Source organism: Lampris incognitus, chromosome 14 (assembly GCF_029633865.1).
Source record: "Lampris incognitus isolate fLamInc1 chromosome 14, fLamInc1.hap2, whole genome shotgun sequence".
Classification (NCBI taxonomy): Eukaryota; Metazoa; Chordata; class Actinopteri; order Lampriformes; family Lampridae; genus Lampris; species Lampris incognitus.
Genome location: NC_079224.1, coordinates 43117446 through 43139501, shown reverse-complemented (window position 1 = coordinate 43139501; position 22056 = coordinate 43117446). Strand labels below are relative to the sequence as shown.

General features: G+C 45.8%; 1 pseudogene; it reads left to right on the top strand.

Annotated features, from left to right (window-relative positions):
* The window catches only part of LOC130124472 (protein Niban 1-like), a 29763-nt pseudogene extending 10233 nt beyond the window's left edge, over positions 1–19530 (top strand).
* The last annotated feature ends 2526 nt before the right edge of the window (positions 19531–22056 follow it).

Genomic DNA, 22056 nt, shown 5'->3' with positions numbered 1-22056 from the left:
TTGATGTTGTTGGCTGGTTGTTTGTCACTTTATTGTTGTGCTGCCTGTTGTCACGGTAACAGAAAATTAATGTTGAGCCGTTGGCTTCCTGTGCTGTAAGCGGAATCGTTGCTCAACCGCAGCACCAAGAGGAAACTAAAACTGTTAGCGCCGCTGGACGGACAAGCCGTGCCTTCACGCAACACACATGCAGACACACACACACAGAAAACCAAGGTACTTGGGTACTCTGCAAATACTGCTTTCAGTCACCTTCAGCAGGTTGAAGCAAGCATCGTTAGGGAACTGGGTCGGAAATCGTTGGCTCAAGTAACTACAAATACAAGTGTCCCGTCGGTTGCGTCAGGAAAGTTGCAGAATCAGGAAATTGCTCAAGAAAGCAGCGCGACATGAAATGTTGTGTTTTAACCACCAGCGGGGGCGTCTGTGGCTCGGCAGCGGCTCTGAATGAAACACGTTGGATGTGAGCTGGCTGTGTTGCAAGAGCAATGCATGTGCATTCGTCTGCAGAGGCAACAGGACACGTCCAGAGCAGCAGCAGTATTATCCCAACACAAAACACACAAACACACACACAAACACACAAACTGTCCTCTTGAATCATGACCGTTAGCGTTTCCCCTCACACGGCCATTACAACGGAGAAATACCCGATCCATCCATCCCTTTTCCAAACTGCTTATCCTGCTCTTAGTGTCGCGGGATGCTGGAGCCCATCCCAGCAGTCGTGGGCCGGCGGGCGGGGAGACACCCTGGACAGGCCGCCAGTCCATCACAGTGCCTATGCCAGCAGTCGTGGGCCGGCGGGCGGGGAGACACCCTGGACAGGCCACCAGTCCATCACAGTGCCTATCCCAGCAGTCGTGGGCCGGCGGGCGGGGAGACACCCTGGACAGGCCACCAGTCCATCACAGGGCCTATCCCAGCAGTCGTGGGCCGGCGGGCGGGGAGACACCCTGGACAGGCCACCAGTCCATCACAAGGCCTATCCCAGCAGTCGTGGGCCGGCGGGCGGGGAGACACCCTGGACAGGCCGCCAGTCCATCACAGGGCCTATCCCAGCAGTCGTGGGCCGGCGGGCGGGGAGACACCCTGGACAGGCCACCAGTCCATCACAGGGCCCATCCCAGCATCACAGTCCACACAGCAATTCATAATTTAATTATTTTTTGGATTTCTCCCCAATTGTACTTGCACCCCACTCTTCCGAGCCGTCCCGGTCTCTGCTCCACCCCCTCTGCCGATCTGGGGAGGGCTGCAGACTACCACATGCCTCCTCCCATACATGTGGCGTCGCCAGCCGCTTCTTCTCACCCGACAGTGAGGAGTTTCACCAGGGGGACGTAGCGCGTGGGAGGATCACGCTATTCCCCCCCCCCCCAGTTCCACCCTCTCCTCGAACATGCGCCCCGACCGACCAGAGGAGGCGCTAGTGCAGAGACCAGGACATACGTATACCCACATCCGGCTTCCCACCCGCAGACACGGCCAGTTGTGTCTGTAGGGAAGCCTGACCAAGCCGCAGGTAACACGGGGATTCAAACCGGCGATCCCCGTGTCGGTAGGCAATGGAGTAGACCACTACGCTACCCGGACACACCCACATTTCTCATTTTGTGCTTCAAACGGGTGCACAGACTTGTATCAGGCCTACCCAAAATGCCTTGTGACGACCAGTCATGGCGGATGGGACAACTGCTGGGAATGTGGGCCGTGCACTGGAATAACAAGTGAGCCGTTCTGTCTCTATGTTTATAAGACGGGCTGGAAAAGAAGATTGTACACCTCACCTGTAAGCGGGCTTTGTACCGGGCCAGAAGTGACGAAGCCTCTAAGCCACCGTGACTTGAACACAGCAGCTTCCTGTTTTTTCCCCACTCACGTTTTGAATTGGATGGCTGCGATTCCCCCGTTCGGCTGGATAGTTAACTCCTCGGTTTTATCGTCAGTATAATAATGGGTTCGAGCCCGGGGTAGTCCAACCCTACGGGTCGTCCTCTGTGTGGAGTTTGCATGTTCTCCCCGTGGCTGCGTGGGTTTCCTCCCACAGTCCAAAGACATGTAGGTCAGGTGACTCAGCCATACTACATTGTCCATAGGTGTGTATGTGTGTATGTTGGCCCTGTGATGGACTGGCAGTCTGTCCAGGGTGTCTCCCCGCCTGCCGCCCAATGACTGCTGGGATAGGCTCCAGCATCCCCGCGACCCTGAGAGCAGGATATGCGGTTTGGAGGATGGATGGATGGATGATGAATATCACGATGCTGTTACCGGGTAAAGTTGACTCGTATGTAAACGGCGAAGACATCCATCAGTAGTTTGTGCAGGTTTTATTGAGCTTTCCGCATCACTGCAAAGAATTCCAGCCAATAGACGTTAAACCCACGCCCACTTGTGTGTGACCTCCGCAGCGGCGAGAAGTCGGGGTAGGTGTGCTTCCAGCACCGACGAAGCCGTTAACCTCCGCTGACCCCGGGGTAGAGGTGAAACTGTACACGAGAGTTGCTCGTAAAAAGTCAACAGTGTTTACAATCTGTCACTTTTGAATCCCGCCGAAGTGCTGCGGCTGACAGACTGCAGAGGCTGCGGTTATGTTTTATAACCAGAGGGGAGGGGGCATACGTGGACTCGTGAGGGGGACTCGTGAGGAAGCTGAGGGTAGGTAGGAAAACTATTAGACATGATGAAAAGTAAAGGTATCAAAAATAAGGGTATGGTGTGCGTGCCGATCCGAGTAGGAGGGGCTGTTCAGGGTGAAAGTGCTTATGTACTGGTTTTACCAGAAGACAGAACAGGAAACTGTGGTAAACAACAAGTTATAAATAAATCATTACCAGTATACAAAACTAGAAGAGGTAGAGTTTACATCCCTGCCAGGCGTAGCTCCTCTTTTCTGGTGTTCGGGCGAGGGCGACGAACCAGCTGAGGAGTTGGCACTCAGTTGAGGTGTAAAATCGTCTTTTCAAAGGTTTCGAATCCACGCGACCACGAGAGGTCTTTGTATAGCCCATTATCAGGCTGTCGGGGCCATTATCAGGGTGGCACGGTGGTGCAGCGGTTAGCGCGGTCGCCTCACAGCAAGAAGGTCTCGGGTTCGAGCCCCGGGGTAGTCCAACCTTGGGGGTCGTCCTCTGTGTGGAGTTTGCATGTTCTCCCCGTGTCTGGGTGGGTTTCCTCCGGGGGCTCCGGTTTCCTCCCACAGTCCAAAGACATGCAGGCTGTACTAAATTGTCCCTAGGTGTGAATGTGTGTGTGTGTGTGTGTGTGTGTGTGTGTGTGTGTGTGTGTGTGTGTGTGTGTGTGTGTGTGTGTGTGTGTGTGTGTGGGCCCTGTGACGGTCTGGCGGCCTGTCCAAGGTGTCTCCCCGCCTGCCGCCCAGTGACTGCTGGGATAGGCTGCAGCATCCCCGTGACCCTGAGAGCAGGCTAAGCGGTTTGGATAATTGAAAGCCCATTATCACAAATTACAAATTTGCCTCAGTGGGCTTTACAGCAACACAACATCCTGTCCTCAGAGCCTCACATCGGATAAGGAACAACTCCCTAAAAAAACTCACTTTTTGTGCACAGTCATAACTGTGCACAAAACGTGTCAGGCTGAAAGGCCCAGTATTACGCAAGATTAGCTGCGGACACACAGACACACGACCAAACGTGTAATCCCCTCCAGGCTACCCCCCGCCTGGTGGAGATGATTACACATTAGTCTGTTATTTAGATGCACAATTAATTGTTGCACTCGGGAGTTTGCAAAAGTGTGCAATGCGATGAAAGTGACCACAGCACAGAACGCAGAGAGGGGACCAAACCGGGAGCTCAGTAAATGACATAGCCTGCAAAAAAGTAGTACTTTAGTTCAAACTCTAAACCGGTAACAACACCTGTGTTAAGGTGTGGTGTGATGGGTGAAGAGAGAGTACTGCTGAAGATGTGGGTAAACCCGGACCACATCATCCATTATATTTACAGGGGTAATTATGATAACGGGTGAATTTACCAGTAAAGACAGGGTAATAGAGTCCATTATGCTGTCTTTGTATACATATATACATATAAAACAATAGCCCACATCAGGATTATAGGACTGGCACTATGTTATTTTAGAGGTACTAACCACTGTGTTCTGAGCTGTAAACTGAGTGATATGACGGTACGGGGATGAAACACATCAGCGCTGGTGTTGATATTGACATTTCTTTCCATTATCCCAGCTGGGGTCTCGGGATGCTGGAGCCTATCCCAGCAGTCATTGGGCGGCAGGCAGGGAGACACCCTGGACCCAGGCCATGACAGGGCCGACACATTAACTTAATTTAGTATATATATATTTTTTTCTTTTTTTTTCTTCAAATATTATTTATATTTATTATTTAATTTAATATCTGCATGTATGTATTATATATTATTTATTACCAAATTTGTAAAAATCGTCATTTGATGGGTTGAAAATGGCTCAGCACGCCACCTGCTGTTGGAAATCAGCGCTGAACCTTTTCAAGGCCAATGCTGAGGGTGGAGCTGAGCGGTTGGGACTCACCTACGTAGCAGATACGTAATACACACTTCTCTACTGCAGACCCCTGGCGTGAGTCGACGTATGAAAGCCTGGCGTTCCTCCGAGCCCTCCAACTCTATCGACAGGACAGAGGATGCTATGAATCTTGGGAAATGTTGGCCGGCACTGAGGAACAGGTGCGTATTTATCGATCTGTCCATCTATCTATATCTTCTTCTTGTATCTGCCTTTTACAGCGTGTGTGTGTGTGTGTGTGTAGGTGCTGGCCAGCCAGGTGATGGAGGAAGTGTTGGCATGGTTACAGCATGATGTTCAGACCAGACTGAAGGGGAAACAGAGCGACAGGATCCGACAGTGGTTGTCTGTGAGTTGGTCTACTCATGCAGAGCTCCTTCCTTCTCCCCTCCGAGTTACGCATCTCCTGAATTTGTACTGTGCAATTCCTCATTTTCACTCCTACACTGGCGTATCAAATACTGTTGGGTTTATGTTTTCCAGCTTTTGACAAGTTACATCTCCAAGCGTTTGTGAACCTTTTTGAATGACCACAAACATTGTTTCTATAAGGATAGACCATCAGACCATCAGAACGCCATCTGTTGAACACAAGAGTTAGAGTTAACTTAAAAAAAAAAAATATATATATGGAGAGAGAGAGAGAGAGGCACGGTGGCCCAGTGGTTAGCGCTGTCGCCTCACAGCAAGAAGGTCCTGGGTTCGAACCCTGGAGTAGTCCAACCTTGTCCAATCATCTATACACTATGTATAGATATCTATACCCAAACACTCCTCTATTCATCTATACCTAAACACTCCTCTATTCATCTACACACTCTGTATAGACGTCTATACCTAAACACTCCTCTATTCATCTATACACTATGTATAGACGTCTATAACTAAACACTCCTCTATTCATCTATACACTATGTATAGACATCTATACCTAAACACTCCTCTATTCATCTACACACTATTTATAGACATCAATACCTAAACACGCCTCTATTCATCTATACACTCTGTATAGACATCTATACCTAAACACTCCTCTATTCATCTACACACTATTTATAGACATCAATACCTAAACACGCCTCTATTCATCTATACACTCTGTATAGACATCTATACCTAAACACTCCTCTATTCATCTACACTCTGTATAGACATCTATACCTAAACACTCCTCTATTCATCTATACACTATGTATAGACATCTATACCTAAACACGCCTCTATTCATCTATACACTATGTGTAGACATCTATACCTAAACACTCCTCTATTCATCTATACACTCTGTGTAGACATCTATACCTAAACACTCCTCTATTCATCTATACACTATGTATAGACATCTATACCTAAACACTCCTCTATTCATCTATACACCCTGTATAGACATCTATACCTAAACACTCCTCTATTCATCTATACACTCTGTATAGACATCTATACCTAAACACTCCTCTATTCATCTATACACTATGTATAGACATCTATACCTAAACACTCCTCTATTCATCTATACCTAAACACTCCTCTATTCATCTATACACTCTGTATAGACATCTATACCTAAACACTCCTCTATTCATCTATACACTATGTATAGACATCTATACCTAAACACTCCTCTATTCATCTATACACCATGTATAGACATCTATACCTAAACACTCCTCTATTCATCTATACACTCTGTATAGACATCTATACCTAAACACTCCTCTATTCATCTATACACTCTGTATAGACATCTATACCTCAACACTCCTCTATTCATCTATACACTCTGTATAGACATCTATACCTAAACACTCCTCTATTCATCTATACACTCTGTATAGACATCTATACCTAAACACTCCTCTATTCATCTATACACTATGTATAGACATCTATACCTAAACACTCCTCTATTCATCTATACCTAAACACTCCTCTATTCATCTATACACTCTGTATAGACATCTATACCTAAACACTCCTCTATTCATCTATACACTATGTATAGACATCTATACCTAAACACTCCTCTATTCATCTATACACCATGTATAGACATCTATACCTAAACACTCCTCTATTCATCTATACACTCTGTATAGACATCTATACCTAAACACTCCTCTATTCATCTATACACTCTGTATAGACATCTATACCTCAACACTCCTCTATTCATATATACACTCTGTACAGACATCTATACCTAAACACTCCTCTATTCATCTATACACTATGTATATACATCTATACCTAAACACTCCTCTATTCATCTATACACTCTGTATAGACATCTATACCTAAACACTCCTCCATTCATCTATACCTAAACACTCCTCTATTCATCTACACTCTGTATAGACATCTATACCTAAACACTCCTCTATTCATCTATACACTATGTATAGACATCTATACCTAAACACTCCTCTATTCATCTATACACTATGTATAGACATCTATACCTAAACACTCCTCTATTCATCTATACACTCTGTATAGACATCTATACCTAAACACTCTATTCATCTATACACTAGGTATAGACATCTATACCTAAACACTCCTCTATTCATCTACACACTCTGTATAGACATCTATACCTAAACACTCCTCTATTCATCTATACACTATGTATAGACATCGATACCTAAACACTCCTCTATTCATCTACACACTCTGTATAGACATCTATACCTAAACACTCCTCTATTCATCTATACACTATGTATAGACATCTATACCTAAACACTCCTCTATTCATCTACACACTCTGTATAGACATCTATACCTAAACACTCCTCTATTCATCTATACACTCTGTATAGACATCTATACCTAAACACTCCTCTATTCATCTATACACTATGTATAGACATCTATACCCAAACACTCCTCTATTCATCTATACACTATGTATAGACATCTATACCTAAACACTCTATTCATCTATACACTATGTATAGACATCTATACCTAAACACTCCTCTATTCATCTATACACTCTGTATAGACATCTATACCTAAACACTCTATTCATCTATACACTAGGTATAGACATCTATACCTAAACACTCCTCTATTCATCTACACACTCTGTATAGACATCTATACCTAAACACTCCTCTATTCATCTATACACTATGTATAGACATCGATACCTAAACACTCCTCTATTCATCTACACACTCTGTATAGACATCTATACCTAAACACTCCTCTATTCATCTATACACTATGTATAGACATCTATACCTAAACACTCCTCTATTCATCTACACACTCTGTATAGACATCTATACCTAAACACTCCTCTATTCATCTATACACTCTGTATAGACATCTATACCTAAACACTCCTCTATTCATCTATACACTATGTATAGACATCTATACCCAAACACTCCTCTATTCATCTATACACTATGTATAGACATCTATACCTAAACACTCCTCTATTCATCTATACACCATGTATAGACATCTATACCTAAACACTCCTCTATTCATCTATACACTATGTATAGACATCTATACCTAAACACTCCTCTATTCATCTATACACTCTGTATAGACATCTATACCTAAACACTCCTCTATTCATCTATACACTAGGTATAGACATCTATACCTAAACACTCCTCTATTCATCTACACACTCTGTATAGACATCTATACCTAAACACTCCTCTATTCATCTATACACTATGTATAGACATCTATACCTAAACACTCCTCTATTCATCTATACCTAAACACTCCTCTATTCATCTATACACTCTGTATAGACATCTATACCTAAACACTCCTCTATTCATCTACACACTCTGTATAGACATCTATACCTAAACACTCCTCTATTCATCTATACACTATGTATAGACATCTATACCTAAACACTCCTCTATTCATCTATACCTAAACACTCCTCTATTCATCTATACACTCTGTATAGACATCTATACCTAAACACTCCTCTATTCATCTATACACTATGTATAGACATCTATACCTAAACACTCCTCTATTCATCTATACACCATGTATAGACATCTATACCTAAACACTCCTCTATTCATCTATACACTCTGTATAGACATCTATACCTAAACACTCCTCTATTCATCTATACACTCTGTATAGACATCTATACCTAAACACTCCTCTATTCATCTATACACTATGTATAGACATCTATACCCAAACACTCCTCTATTCATCTATACACTCTGTATAGACATCTATACCTAAACACTCCTCTATTCATCTATACACTCTGTATAGACATCTATACCTAAACACTCCTCTATTCATCTATACACTATGTATAGACATCTATACCCAAACACTCCTCTATTCATCTATACACTATGTATAGACATCTATACCTAAACACTCCTCTATTCATCTACACACTCTGTATAGACATCTATACCTAAACACTCCTCTATTCATCTATACACTATGTGTAGACATCTATACCTAAACACTCCTCTATTCATCTATACACTCTGTATAGACATCTATACCTAAACACTCCTCTATTCATCTATACACTATGTGTAGACATCTATACCTAAACACTCCTCTATTCATCTATACACTATGTATAGACATCTATACCTAAACACTCCTCTTCTGTTGGGCAAGGTTTAGAACCAGCGATTGCAGGAAAAAGTACACAATCCAGTATTTCAACAGTGTTTATTGTTTTTTTTTAATTGTTTTTTTATTTACAAAAGTAACTGCTTATCAACTTAGTTTTTTCAACATGCATTGGTGCCATCCGATATGTAAAATGGCATATCTCTGGTTCTGTTTGGACCAGAACAACAATATTGGTATCTCTGGAAAGGTAACATTCTCCTCCGTCTTGTCATAATGGCTGATATTAAATTTAGGGAGGTCACAGCCCAGCTAAAAGCGATGTAATAACGTCCATGCCTGCCATGGCCACTACGGGGTTAATTTCCAGTGGCTCCATATCCACATTTCTTCTAAATACATTAAGCTACATATGTACATCACAAAATGCACAATCCTTATGAATATTAGAGCTAAGCTGCCCCACTATTGGGATTTTGTTGTTGTTGGAATTTAAAGTCGTAATTGTGTGTGTGTGTGTGTGTGTGTGTGTGTAGACAGTACAGGCAGCCTACAGTGTTGTAACGGAACAGCTCGCTGATAAACTGGAGGCTCTGAAGGGGGCGTGCCGTCAGACAGCATCAACCAATCAGGCTCTGATCAGATCTAACCTGGACCAGATTATGGCCTCTCACTGCTTCCTGGCAGACAAACTCAGAGGTGAAAAACGGTGACCTTTTACACGTTACTATACCCAGATGTATTTAGTCCAGCTAGAAATGTTCTACAGCTTCCTGGAAGACAGACTCAGAAGTAGCTAATGACCAGAGACTTGTTAAACATTTTGAGATGACTTTAATATTAACTCTCTTGCTTGTGTGCTTCCAAGTTGGACCGACAATATAAAAATATAAAAGTCAGAGTTCTGTTTCTCTTTTTAAAAGCGCTCCCCCCAGTTCAGCTTCTCAGCTGATATTTTTATTCCCATACTCATGATGTCACTAGACCCTCATTTACATACAGTCATCAGAATATGAAGACCTGCCCACCCTTGCCTGTACTTGTTGCTCAAATGTCAGCTCATGAATATTAATGAGGACTAGTTCCTCACAGTTCGAGACAATTTGCTGAGTGTTCAATTATACGATGTTCAGGACTTTTAGACACGAAAAGCTAAGTTTGATTACTAATTTCAGGTCGACTTTAGGCTTGAGTATTGTGTATGGTAAATCTTGCTGCAGCAGGTATTTGTGTTACCTTCCCCCATGCTATGCTTGTGTGTGTGTGTGGGTTTTCCAGCATTTGTATGTTAACAATTCCATCCATTTTGTTTGTGTGTGTGTGTTGTATGACCTCTCCTAGCCTGTATATGCAGTCCAGCAGAGAAACTGTGCAGTGAGTCCATAGCTCCCTATCTGCCCTCCATCCTGGAGGAGCTGCTGGAGTGTCTGAGCGAAGGTATCAAGGGAATCCAAAACACGCTTCAGTTGCAGATGGAGGCAGCGTTCAAACAAGCAGACGGAGGAACTGAGGGACTCGAGAGGGTGAGAGACCTCATGTGTGAGTGAGGAAAACAAGTTTGCTTTTGTTGAAAGATTATGGTGCATCTGTAAACTTTCAAAAATAGATAGATTTGGGTGGTGTAGCAGTCTGTTCCATTGCTTACCAACATGGGGATCGCTGGTTCAAATCCCCTTGTTACCGCCGACTAGGTCGGGCGTCCCTACAGACACAACTGGCTGTGTCTGCGGGTGGGAAGCCAGATGTGGGTATGTGTCCTGGTCGCTGCACTAGCGCCTCCTCTGGTCGGTCGGCACACCTGTTCAGGGGGGAGGGGGAACTGGGGGAATAGCGTGATCCTCCCACGCGCTATGTCCCCCTTGCGAACCTCCTCACCGTCAGGTGAAAAGAAGCGGCTGGTGACTCCACATGTATCGGAGGAGGCATGTGGTAGTCTGCAGCCCTCCCTGGACTGGCAGAGGGGGTGGCGCAGCGACCGGGACGACCCGGAAGAGAGGGGTAACTGGCCGGATACAACTGGGGAGAAAAGGGGGGGGGGCAAAAGATTCTATATTGTCCTATTTGAGGCAATTTGTTGCCACAACTTATACATGAAAGTACAAGTTCACCAGATGTGTTTCATTACATAGCTGGAAAGCCCCTATTGTACGCTTATTAATTTGTTTATTTTACATTTATTTTTCATAATTATTGCAGTTCAGATACGTTTTAGTTTAAGTGTGTGCATGTGTATGTGGCTGTGTTTTCTCCAGGCCATTTCCACTCTGCGCTCCACCGATCTAGAGTCCTGCTACAGGAAAGTTGAGAATCTGAGAGACAAATTAAAAGGCCTGAAAACACGATTCAGATTCACCAACACCCAACGGCTGGTCTACTCTGCTCACATCGAGATGGAACAGGTATCTGGCATCAGCTCGTCTGGTCTGTCTGTACACAGCCGATGCCTGACATCGACTTGCTCTCCTAGATTTGATGTGATAGCACAGGGCAATATGGAGACAAACCGGTTTAGATTCAGATGCCATGTCCCTTAAAGACTGCCATCTTTTTACAGGATGTATAAATGTTCCGTTTGTAGAAACTGATGATTCCCGAGGGGAATTTGACATCTGACCTGTAATACTGATACTGTGAATACTCATTCAGGGTTATGGAATAAGAGAGTATTGGTAAATGCCCCATAAAGGGGCTTGTATTACTAATAATTAAATGAGAATACATCAAAATGATTTTCATAACGGTGAAATGACTTAGCGTGTGTGCATTCCAGTTGCTGGACAGTGCCGTCTACACTTTGGAGTTGTTCCTCCAGTCATCAACCAAACACCAGCCTTCCCAGATTGCCGTTGACATGAAGAAAGCCAAAGACAGAGTCCTGAAGGTATAAATCCCACAGAGTCCCTTTGTGTCTGACTTGGCCAAAGGTTTATGACCTGCCTGCACATTGGCATCACATTTTGTTGAACACAGTTGTTTGGGCATTTCTCTCACACAACATGAGGCAATGCAAAAAATGCCGAGCCTTGGCCCGGCACTTTCCTTGGCCAGGCACCTTCTCACAATTTTCTTAATGTTTCGGTCTGCAGAAATTTAACGAGACATTTTGCAATACATCCCAGTGGTGTAACGGCTAATGCTAGCTCTTAGCTTTCCAAGTCTCTGATAGCAATTCCAGGAGAGCAAAATCTGTCATTTAACCTTGCACTGTGGAGGATGACAGAAAGGAGCCATGAGACACTTCTCCTTTTGACCACACGGCTGTGGGGTCGTTTATTTCCTCCACCAAACTTAAAGCGCACATCTCGCAATTATAAACTCGGGCTGCTCGACACGCTAGCTCACAACCACCAAACACCTCAACCCTGCGTCTACCCACAATCCCCTTCTGCTAACCCCTGAACCCACCGTCTTAAAAGGACAGTCTCTGGTCAACATGGCGAATGTCTAACCTGCCTAAAGTAGGTCACTACACACGCCCCCCCCCCCCAGAATTCCATCCATCCATTATCCAAACTGCTTATCCTGCTCAGGGTTGCGGGATGCTGGAGCCTACCCCAGCAGTCATTGGGCTGCCAGGCGGAGAGACACCCTGGACAGGCCGCTAGGCCATCACAGGGCCGACAAACATTCACACCTAGGGACAATTTAGTATGGCCGATTCACCTGACCCACACGTCTTTGGACTGTGGGAGGAAACCCACGCCGACACGGGGCGAATGACCCGGGATGACCCCCAAGGTTGGACTACCCTGGGGCCTGAACCCAGGACCTTCTTGCTATGAGGCGACTGCGCTAACCACTGCGCCACCATGCTGACCCCTAGAATTCACCATGACAAAAAGAAAAATGCGGCCAAAACCACTCCTCTTGAAGGGTGTAGGGGCTGGAGGTGTCCATGCCGAGGGGGCTGGGCCAGTTGAACTGGCCTGTCCAAGTCCAGGTGAGGCGGTCCATCGAAACCCACTCCGGCTTACCGCCCACATCCACCACAAAGTTCTTAGCCCCTGCCGCCAGCATACAGAAGGGGCTTCTGTAAGGAGGTATTGGTGGGCGTCGTGCCAGATGAAGATGTACCCAGCCGACTGCAGGTCCCTTGGGATGCAAGACTGAGGGAGGCTGTGCCGCAAAGTTGGGACTGGAGTGAAAATGCTGGCGCTGTCCCGGAACACAGCCCGTTGGCAGGCAGCGGACCAGGGTGCTGCGCCGTCTGGGAGAAATTCCGCCGGGACCCGCAATGGCTGGCTGTAAACCAGCTCGGCTGATGAGGACTGGAGGTCTTCCCTAGGGGCGGATCGCAGGCCAAGCATGACCCGTGGGAGCCAGTCGACCCAGCTGCTGTCTGTGAGGCTGGCCCAAAGAGTGGCCTTCATAGAATGATGAAACCGCTCACACAAACCATTGCCTTGCAGGTTGTATGCCATGGTGCAGTGGCGCTTTACCCCCAGGCCTTCAGCGACTGTGGTCTAGAGCTCGGATGTGAACTGCAGGCCCTGGTCAGAAGTGAAGTCAGACGGCATGCCATACCGGGCCACCTCGGCGGATGTGGTGGATGACAGTGGAATAGCCTCTGGCCACCTGGTGGTCCTGTCCACCATGGTGAGAAGGTGGGTCAAACCATGGGAGGAGGAAAGGGTCCCACTAGGTCCACATTGACATGGTCGAAACGACTCCTGGGCACCAGGAACAGTGCCAGAGGGGTCTTGCCACGCAGGTGCCTTGACATCCTTCCTGAGGCCGTGCCACATGAACTTGGCCCCAACCAACTTCGTTGAAGCCTTCACACCTGGGTGTGAAAGGCCATGGATGGCATCAAAAACCGGCCGCTGCCAGCCAGTGGGCACCATGGGCCAGGGCTGACCCATGGGGATGTCACAGAGAAGCGTGGCCCTGGCATCCACCAACACAACATCTTTCAACTGCAGCCCGGTGTCAGCGGTCTAGTAGGCCTGCATTTCTGTGTTAGCGGCCTGGTCGGCAGCCCTCGCCATCACCTGGGAGAGCAGTCAGCGATGAAGTTGTCCTTGCCGGCGATGTGCCAGATGCCCATGGTGAACTCCAAGATGTAAGAGAGCCGACACTGCCGGTGCCCAGACCACAGCTCGGTGGCTTTGGCCATGGTAAAAGTCAGCAGCTTGTGGTCCACAAACACACAGAACCAGCGGATAGCGAGAAACAGGCCAAGAAGCTCCCGATCGAAGGTGCTGTGCAGCTGGCGGCTGAAAAAAAGCGAGTGGCTGTCAGGCTCCACCCACCCACTGCTCATACACCGCCCCCACGGCGTAATCTGAGGCATCCGTCGTGAGTGCTATCAGGGCAGTTAGTGTCCTCAAACCCCTGGTTTCTCTCCTCTGACCAGTCCACCAGGCCCTTGGGGTCCTTGCCTCATACAGGGGGCACATGAGATGAGCCGCCTGGGGAATGAACCGGTTGTAAAAGTTCACCATACCCAGGAACTCCTGCAGGGACTTCACCTTGTTCGGGCATGGGAATCTGGCGACGGCATCCACATTGTTGGGGGGGGGGGGGTTGCGCTGTCCTTTGTAACCCAGTGCCTGAGGAAGTCGATGGCTGGCAGGCCCAACCGGCACTTTGCTGGTTGGGCCTGCCACTTGAACAGCTGCCGGAGGTGGACCAGGTGCTCCACTGCGGATGTACTGGCCACGAGAATGTCGTCCAGGTAAAAAAATAGGAACGGTATATCCCACAGCATAGAGTCCATGAGCCGCTTGTAAGGTTCTGCGCAGCCCCCTTGAGTGTTTGGCAGGCCCAATATCCGTGACGCCGTAGATATTCCGAGTGCCGCCACGCCGTAATAGTACCTGGTCTCATCCAAGGTGAGCGAACCATGCTGCCTCAGCAATCGCCCAGAAGTCAGGCAGTTTGAGCGAGGTCAACATGGTGAATGTCTAACCTGGCTCAAGTAGGTCACCACAACATGACCGATATCCGACAGGTTTGTTCTCATTAAATGAGCTTTCAATGGTTCAGTTTCACATCCACTAATAGCAGTAAACATCAGATTTGTTCATTTAGAAGTATAACCTGATAAAAGCTGTGACAGTAGATGCTGTGATATAGAATAAACTTGTAAACACAATTCTTTATGTAATGAAAACGATAAAGCCTATATTAAAAATAAGCATTAAGGTTTTGTCATTAATAACAATAATAATGTTGCTCACAGGTTCTAGTAAACTAATGTACATTTTCTGTGTGAGCAGCAGTTGGACCATGACAGCAGACTTGTACAGAGGAGGTTTTACCAGGAAGCCCTGCTGGAAATCACACTGCCTGCTTTAACCAGAGACACGGACAACTCCTGGAAACCTGTAGGTCACATACTTAAGTCTAATGCCCTTTCACAGATTCCCAACACGTTTAAAGAGGCGTGACGCTGCAGGAGGCGTGTATATGGCATCCCTTCAAATAGAGGGGAAAACCCATTTCCAAACATTAAAAGCCTCACGTTGTGTCGACATTGTTTCAGTGGTAGGTTCGCTGCACTGAACGCATCACTTCAAGGACGTAGATGTTCAGAAGCGACCTGGCATTTATATTTAAATAAGCTAACAAATCTATTGTGAAAATTCCAACGATCAACAGCCCGTAAAAATCAGGCTACAGTAAACGTATGACGTATATCAGACTTACGGCGCTGTGTTTTTCGTGTCTAGGAGCTCAAGAATTTTGAACAGTACATTTTCTCGGACTACAGCAGCTTCATCCTGGTTCATAATGTCTACAACGACATCCTGAGGGACATCCTCAGCAAGGATATCGAGAGAGGTAATAATGCACATCTGGCCCGTGGATATATAGAATCATATGCAGGGAACATCACGTCACAGTCGTGTCTCCAGACAGACGCATCGAAACAGCTCACATGCATAACTGGAATCTGCTAGGACACGCTGTAGAACCTGATAATGTAATAAATCCCCGATAATGTAATAACCCTGATAATGTAATAAAACAATGCACTTGAGGCCATTGAAAATGCAATAAAACCTGATAATGTAATTAAGTGCATTTCCCAATAATGTAATAAACTATATATCATAGCTAACCCTAACCCTAAACCCTAACAACGTCCCGTTAATGTAACACATTATTACATTATTGGGACATGCACTTTATTACATTTTCAATGGACTCGAGCAGATTTTATTACATTATCGGGGTTATTACATTATTGGGAATTTATTACATTATCAGGTTCTACGAACGGTCTTTGTAAATTATGGCCGATGACGTTTAAATTTAATTTCCAAATTTGTTCCAGGAAAATCTTTGATCAATAGTAAGAACCTAGCTGAGGAGCTGAAGACTTCCGTTTGAACGTGGCCCCTCTGTTTGAGAATGCCAGCAATGTTTGGACAGATTAAAGTGTGATATTTTAATATATTTAAATGAGCTGGTTTCAGCCTAAGCCTTGCTTCTAAGTTAAGGTGAGGCTGTGTGGAGCATATACAGTTAAGACAAGAGAACGAACATTAGGACCAGAGTTATCAAACTATTAATCATTTTGAATAATCAGTTTTGCTTTGCTTCTTAAATTTTCTATTGAGCAATATCTTTTTTCTTTGTAAGTCTGGTGTAAATGTTAAGCCAGCTTTGTTTTTTTTTGCCCCCCCCCCCCCAATTGTACTTGGCCAATCACTCCACTCTCTGAGCCATCCTGGTCGCTGCTCCACCCCCTCTGCCGATCCAGGGAGGGCTGCAGACTACCACACGCCGCCTCCCATTCATGTGGAGTTGCCAGCCGCTTCTTTTCCCCTGACAGTGAGGAGTTTCACCAGGGGGACGTAGTGCGTGGGAGGATCACGCTATTCCCCCTAGTTCCCCCTCCCCCCTGAACAGGCGCCCCGACCAACCAGAGGAGGTGCTAGTGCAGCGACCAGGACACAATAGACCGCCACGCCACCCGGACGCCCCTTATTTTTATTTCTTTAGTTTTATTCTTTAAAACAGGGCACTGAAAGGGCACTGACATGGCCAATCGTGTCTGTAGGGACGCCCGACTAAGCCGGAGGTAACACGGGGATTCGAACCGGCGATCCCCGTGTTGGTAGGCAATGGAATAGACCACTGTGCTCCCCGGACGCGCATTACTGCATTGTTAATGGAACATGTAGCAATCAATATAAAAGCTCTATCTGTTAAAAACCAACGATTAGGAGAAAAAACAGTAATAAACATGATCCACCTTTCATATCTGACTGTCCTGTCCGGTCTCTTCTCTCCACAGTGGTCCTGGAGGCTGCCAAGCAACAGACCAATGCTTTCACAATGGACAGTTTGGCTCTGGCCATCAGTCAGTACAGTCTACTTGATTACACACCTCCTTGCTCTGCACCTGACAGCCCAGCCACTCACAATCGAGATGCCACTTCTCGGGTAGTTAATGAAGATCACAAACCTACTTCTCCTTCAGTAGACGGAGGCCAACGCAGTACAGCTGACTTTTGTCCACAGAATGACTCCAAATCTGACCCCCAAAATACTAGCCAAGGTTCTGATGCCCGTCCAGAGCTGTCCTCTCCTGTTGTGACACAACAGTCAGAGAACTCTGTCGCAACTGCTTCTCCCTCAATGGACCCCAATAACACACCCCATCCAGAAGCCAACTCACCACCTACAGTGTCTACAGGTGCACCAGCGAGTAACATCTCTGACACACCTGACATACATGTAACTGATGCACCTGAAATACATGTTGCACCTGAAATACATGTAACTGATGCGCCTGAAATACATGTAACTGATGCACCTGAAATACATGTATCTGATGCACCTGAAATACATGTAACTGATGCACCTGAAATACATGTATCTGATGCACCTGAAATACATGTATCTGATGCACCTGAAATACATGTAACTGATGCACCTGAAATACATGTAACTGATGCACCTGAAATACATGTATCTGATGCACCTGAAATACATGTATCTGATGCACCTGAAATACATGTAACTGATGCACTTGATACACATGTTGCACCTGACATACATGTAACTGATGCACCTGAAATACATGTTGCACCTGAAATACATGTAACTGATACACATGTTGTACCTGACATACATGTAACTGATGCACCTGAAATACATGTAACTGATACACTTGATGCACATGTTGCACCTGACATACATGTAACTGATGCACCTGATATACATGTTGCACCTGAAATACATGTAACTGATACACATGTTGCACCTGACATACATGTAACTGATACACTTGATACACATGTTGCACCTGAAATACATGTATCTGATGCACCTGGCATACATCTAACTGATGCATCTGAAATACATGTATCAGATACACCTGATGTTCATGTATCTGACACACCCGATACACATGTGTGTGACACAGCTGAACTCCCTACCGCCTCTGTTTCGCTTTGTCCCGATTCCACTTCTCTACAAAGCTCAGCTAGTCTCAGTTCCACCTCTGCTACTTCTTTGGTAACTCCACCACCGACGCAACCCGACACAGTCTCCCCATCTGAAGGTGAAAAAAGTGACCTGTCAGCTTCACCTGAAGACTCCACAGAGGCTCCCCAACCTGTACAGTGTATAACACAAGCAGCTGTTTCCGTCGGTGAGGATGCACCTCCCATCACCTCTGCCATACTGCCTGCTTCTTGTCATCTGGAATTGTCTTTGCTTACACCTCCCACCTCCTCCCAATGTCCACATCCAAATCCCTCGCTGTTACAAACCGATTTTGAAGCCCAACCACCATATGCCGATAGTGTGATGAGAGTTAGCCTGGCAGAGCTAAGTGCTGCAGTTGGCTGTGGCCCTATGCTGCCCTCTGAAAGGCAGCAGGCTACAGACAGGGCAGTCTATCTGAGGAGGCGAGAGGAGGTTGGGGAGGCAGAGAAAAATGAGACGGGGGAATCTGGGACAAAGGGAGGAAAGGAGGAGGAAGAAGAGGGGAAAGCTGGTGAAAAGACTGAGGTGGAAGAAGGGAGTGATGGAGGGGAGACGGAAAACAACGCTCTATCCCACACTACAGGCAGTAGCGTTGACCATTACGGCAAGTCCTCTGTAACACCAGCAGGGGGCACCACCACCCCAACCCAGGCCAAAGAACACGGAGCGATGGAGGAAGAGATACTAAACCATCAAGGAGAAGGTGGAGAGCTCGAAAAAAGGAGAGGGGAAGATGAGCAAGAGGAGAAGAACAAGAGAGAAGAGGAAGGTGGAAATACACAGGAGGAGGAGGAAGATAAGGATGAGGAGGGTCTTCAGAGCCAACAGCTGGTGGCACCCCAGCCAGAGAGCGCAGCCACACTGCAACTGGACAGTATAGCCGCCATCAGAGAACTTGTCACGGAGGTCATTGAGGTTGAGATGCTGATCAACCAACCCTCATCCCCATAGCAACTATACAATCTGACAACCTGCCATGGCAACAGTAAGTCCTACATGTCACCAGCAGCTTAACAGATACTAACAACAATAAAAGCAACCTGACAGCAAATTATAATACCATAGAAAGCGAGAAGGTAGTGACTGATCATGTAATCCAGTGATGATCTATGATTGCGTTGCAACTCAAAATGGGCCAAGTTACCCATCTCGCATACGTGGTAGTCTGATTCCAGATCCCTGTTCACTTATTTTCACTCGTACCGTCCCAGACCCGCTATGTTCAGCACTGCTATGCAAAACCTTATAAAAAAAAAAACAACAACCCTTTTTCCAATAGAAGATATGTTGACTCGAGGCTAGACTCTGACTCAGTCGGTCTGACTCGCGTCAGCCAACGCTGGTGTGTTCTCTCCTTTAAAGTTTCTCCTTTTATGAGCATAGAGACGGGACCGAACCCGACGGGTCAAGAGCCCAGTCAACCCATTATCGGTCCCCAGTGACCTCCACGTTTTCCTGTGTCAAAGCTTGCTCGCTATTCTTTGAAAGTAGCAGCAACTTTTTTTTTAAAATAGTTTTTGTATTCAGCAAAGTATTTATGACATGTTGTAATGCTTTTGTTTATTGCATTTATGATGGCTAACAATGCAAATTCTACTTTCTAAACTTTGAAAATAGCACTTCATTTAAACTGATGTTAAATATATGGTACTGTTTTTTATTGAATAAACAAGTTTAAGACATAAGAAAGATGTGATGTTATCTGTGCTGGACAAATAAACGAGAGAAAAATTGGCCCCATAACTACTACAGTACTTAGCTCTGTTTACAGTATTTTGTTAATTAACAGAGTAAAAACAAGTTTAACAGTATATCAATAAACTTACACAGATTAAACAAAATATATACATCAAACTGTGCAAATCAGCCTATAAATAAGTGTTTGAATGAAAACTTATATACATTTACTTAACATGTCCTCTGACCCTATTCCCTGGATTTAAAATGAGAAAAACATGACAGAATAAACACGGGAGGTAAATTTGACACGCAAGTCTTTGGACATTTTCAAACACATCGGTGATGGAATTACGACCCTGTTCCGCCGCTGTGTGAAGACTATTCTTCCCCACAATGTTTAGGATGTTGAGCCCTTCAGTGTATTGAACTCATGGGTGACTGTTCGGTACCCTGTTCTAAGCCACTAGCATGGTGCTTATCAGAGGCGAGGACTTGAGTCACCTGGCAGACTCGAGTTACATTTTGACTGTAGACTCGACTTAAATGAAAGACTTGTGACTCGTCTTGGACTTGAGTCTTGATTTGAAAGACTTGATACCTTCTCCTAGTCAAGTCCATTTTATTTGTGTAGCCCAATATCACAAATTTGCCTCAAGGGACTTTACAGCAACACGACATAGTCCAAAGATAAAATGCTTTCAGCCAATCAACTCTTCGTTTCCATAATGACAGAGCCTCAATCTGTGATCAATAAAAAAATTAAAAAGCATTCAAGATTTGCGTAAATGTTGGATATCCATTACTATTTTGCTTTTTAAGTTTCGAAACGGTATTAAATTTGATGAAGTGTGCATAATGGACTTGGCACTTGTCAGTCTGGACAAGTGAAATCTGAAGTCTTGTTTGAGCTGCAGTAGGCAATATTATTCCAAAATAACTTTGGTCGAAATCAATTTTGACCATTGCATGTCACGAACAATATTTCATTGAAGTGTTCCTTTAAAAATGCGTGTCTGTGAGCGCCCGGCCTTTTGTATTCATTTTTTTTTAAAAACTGGACCCAGTCTGAATCAAACGACCAATCAGGGTTAGCTAGCACATAATTAGCCAATCACAGTGACTGTACAAACAAGGGTAAGCTGGGTTCGGCGCGGCTGTGCACATGCAGAAGTTGTGTCGAGCTACGGCGACTTGTGCGAAATTTCCAACACCTCCTTCGCCTACAACGGTGTCTGGTACAAAACAAGCCAAAAGAAGGAAGACCTTGGAGGAGAAGAGAGAGACAAAGAAAGCGCTAAATAAAAAGAGAGCTCAAGGGCGTCCGGGTAGCGTAGCGGTCTATTCCGTTGCTTACCAACACAGGGATCGCTGGTTCGAATCTCTGTGTTACCTCCGGCTTGGTCGGGCGTCCCTACAGACACAATTGGCCATGTCTGCAGGTGGGAAGCCGGATGTGGGTATGTGTCCTGGTCGCTGAACTAGCACCTCTTCTGGTCGGTTCGGGGAGGAGGGGGAACTGGGGGGAATAGCGTGATCCTCCCGAGCGCTACGTCCCCCTGGTGAAACTCCTCACTGTCAGGTGAAAAAAAGCGGCTGGTGACTCCACATGTATCGGAGGAGACATGTGGTAGTCTGCAGCCCTCCCTGGATCGGCAGAGGGGGTGGAGCAGTGACCAGGATGGCTCAGATGAGTGGGGTGATTGGCCAAGCACAATTGGGCAGAAAAAGTGGGACCCCCCCCCCCCCAAAAAAAAAAGAAAAGATCAGACAAGGGTCGATATCGGAGAAGCGTTTTCG